Source organism: Pinus tabuliformis, chromosome 7 (genome assembly GCF_031772625.1).
Source record: "Pinus tabuliformis cultivar Carrire ecotype Pingquan chromosome 7, CPIR1, whole genome shotgun sequence".
NCBI classification, from domain to species: domain Eukaryota; kingdom Viridiplantae; phylum Streptophyta; class Pinopsida; order Pinales; family Pinaceae; genus Pinus; species Pinus tabuliformis.
The window spans coordinates 867,303,173-867,306,416 of record NC_142293.1 but is presented as its reverse complement, the minus strand read 5'-3'; the positions used below and the strand labels follow the sequence as shown (position 1 = coordinate 867,306,416).

The following is a 3,244-nucleotide window of genomic DNA, read 5'->3' as shown; positions in this document are numbered from 1 at the left end:
ATATAGGTTGATCTTAATCTTAAAACTGAATTATTATTTTTATTTCACTTATTTATAAATATTTTTAATGTGTTGTCTAAAACTTTGATGTTTAGGAATTTTTGGTTGGAATTTGACAATTTTTTGTTGCCTCAATCTTAATTTTTATTGTTTAAAATGGTTTTTTTGGGTGCATACACTCTAATTGTGAACATTTTACAACTCAAATTTACTTGTAGTTCCAAACAATCTTTTCCAAATTATAAACAATAGAAAATCTAAGAACACATGAATTTAAACATATATTAAGTAAGGTATTTAAAATTTATTTAAAAAAATTGAAATGATTTTTTTATTTAATTAATCCATTCTCATACATATTTTTATTATAGAATGGTTTTTTTGTAATTATAATTTATGCGACAATTAAAAAAAGATTACACTAAGAGATTTAATATAACTTTTTATAATATAATTTTATAAAATCCATATCTTATTTTTCTAACATATTATAATATGTATGTAATATAATGAGAACATTTTTTTCAATATTCTCTTATACAATTATATAATTCTATTTCTTTCAAAAATGTTTAAAAAAATGTTTAAACAATTCTCAATAACATATTAAATACATTTAACTATTCAAATTAATACATTCCAGCTAAACACATATACATTATCCAATTTCCTATAATATTAATAACCAATTAGATGTAACAAACTAACATACAAAACGAAACTATAAATATATATACAGATAAAAAAATCTCTTATTAACATTACACTATTCACATTAGGGTGGTACTCTAGGGTTAGCTGGCGGGTAGGTGTTAATGAGCAGTCACCCGTACACATTAAAATCTACCTGACTTGCATACATCTGAAAAAACATCACCATTAAAGTGGAGGGAACCCGAGGTGTGTACAATGACACAACAATATTCATTTTAATGCTGATGAGACTGGATGGAATAGTCTCGACCTCATCAACTGGTCCCATCCTCACCGTTGGATTGGAGAAGATCCACGGTCTCGATGACGTGAGGATTACACTACGGATTAATGCACTTCGTGGCAAGGTTAGGGTAATTTGGGTTACGCGATGATATTGTGGTTTCGCTCTGTGACAAAGAGCAACCCGGATGGCTGTATGTCATCATCTCCTGCCAGCACCACTTCTACAGGCTTCATAGGTATGGCGGAACTGACCTGGACACCCAGTGTCATCTGATAGATTTTCTTTAAACCTTCTTCATTTGATACACGAATTTGATTCATTCTCCTCATCCGATGTAGCAGGTCGAATCGCTAATGGCTGGAATTTCTACACTGGAAGCACGCGTTGGTTCACTCTAGAACCAGAGGTAACTTATTAAGATGTTAAGGATGATCTCTCGTGGTTTTATTTTTTCTGAAGAAACCCTGATGACAACGTTGTGCTCTTTCAGGTATACTTCTCATTCCATTGCTTGTTAACCTCTCTCAAGTAATTTATTCTCTACTCAGGACTTAGCTACTAATTTCTTCCTTCCGATTTGACTTTTGTGTTTAATCCACTGTATCTCTCGTTTGCAGGTACTTTCATGTTGTGGTATAAATATTTATGTTCAAGAAGGATTTAGAATGAAACTCCTCTCTTACAACAGTCATTGCGTTCAATTTTCAGGTCGGTAGTCTTTCAAGTTGATCTTGGCGATTGTGTTTTCAGGCGACAGGCCTCATTACTTGAGGAGCTATTCCATTTTAATGCATTAGGATATTTGGGTTTAATGCTGATTAGAAAGCTATGGATGCACTTGTATTACTGAAGATTTAATGAGTAATTGAAGAACCTATCATAAACACGATGTTATCAAACTTTTAACAGTCGATAAGGGTGTTTTTGTGGAGTTCTACGAATAGATAGTTTTAAATTAATGACTTATATATTTATTTTGTCGTCATGTCGTTTTCAAGAGTTCTTTGTTTCATGTTTATGAAGTTTTGCAGTTAGGGTTTGATCCCTAGGGTTGGGTTGGCCGCTTAAAATCCTGTATTTGTCTCACGAATACTCGATATCTAACTTTTATGTTAAATTAAGTTTATCTCGGATCATTCCGCTACAGTTCCAGAGTAGCAATCTTTGTATGCTTGATATGTGGTTTATCGTGGTAATAGGCTTGCAGAGGTTCTCCCAAAACCCATCCGAGAGCCATACCACCTTCACAGGTTATTTATTTTTTCATTTCTCTTGCAGTTTGAATGAAATTTCAATTTTTCTGCCACTTGTTTTTGTGTTTTCCTAATACTATTAGAATAGAGAAATTCTTAGGAATTTCTATGAATTGACAGAAAGCCTACTATGGTTTCATTATTCAATGAGATCTTAAGTTTAGTAAGACAATTTGTATTCAGAAGTAAAAAGGAACATTACTCTTTCTATTGTAATTCATTCTTATATTATTGCTTTAGATTGCTGGTGCATTTTTCTGTTATTCTGTAGTGGCTAAAGATTCCCTAATGTCATTACTCTAGTGGCTAAATATTCCCTAATGTCATTACTTCTATTATGCATCGATGTCTGCAATAATTTGGATATGCTAGGAATATAGCAAGAAGTAGCATATACTTATTAACTTTCAATGAAAGTCTTCTAGTAATTAAATTGCATGCTAACTATTTAACTACATGATACAAAAACAATTAATCTTTTCTCACTAGGGATTACTTATCTGTTTTTCCTATTGTAAATATAAACATGCAATTATTTCCTTCGTCTGAAATATCTCGCCACCCAACCATGGATCTGGCCATTACTTCCAAAATCCCCATCCGAGCTCTTTCAACTCCTCTTAGTGGATGAAGGGAATCTGGTACAAGGACTGTGTCCAGCCTCAAGTCTTATACCCTTCGACTGTTTTCCACAACCTCTTCCCACTGGTTAATTCATCCAGCTCAAGGAAGTTTATCCACAACAAACCCCTTCTTCCCTTTTTCCAGCCCCCGAGGGTTTTGTCATTTTCCTTTTTGAAGGAAAAGATGGGCAACTTCTTGTAACTATTTTAGGAGTTATTTAACTCATTCTTCAATTCTTTTACAAATTGGTCAATTTCTTTTGATTAATAATTAACAAAATAAGTTATGGATTTTCAACCTAATTCTTTAACAATCCAGGTTACAACATAATAAATAGAAAACTTGAAGGTAATTAGTAATACTTGGTAATAAGTAAATATCGATATATCATTGGGTGTTACAACTCCCTCCCCTTGAGGAACACTAT

The 3,244-nt window shown here is 32.5% G+C and overlaps 1 long non-coding RNA gene across 1 annotated transcript; it reads left to right on the top strand.

Annotated features, from left to right (window-relative positions):
• Window positions 1-1,051: 1,051 nt before the first annotated feature.
• Window positions 1,052-1,990, top strand: LOC149250382 (uncharacterized). Its single transcript, XR_016265944.1, has 3 exons — window positions 1,052-1,175; window positions 1,282-1,430; window positions 1,649-1,990. It is a non-coding gene; the product is annotated as an uncharacterized LOC149250382 (long non-coding RNA).
• Window positions 1,991-3,244: the final 1,254 nt, after the last annotated feature.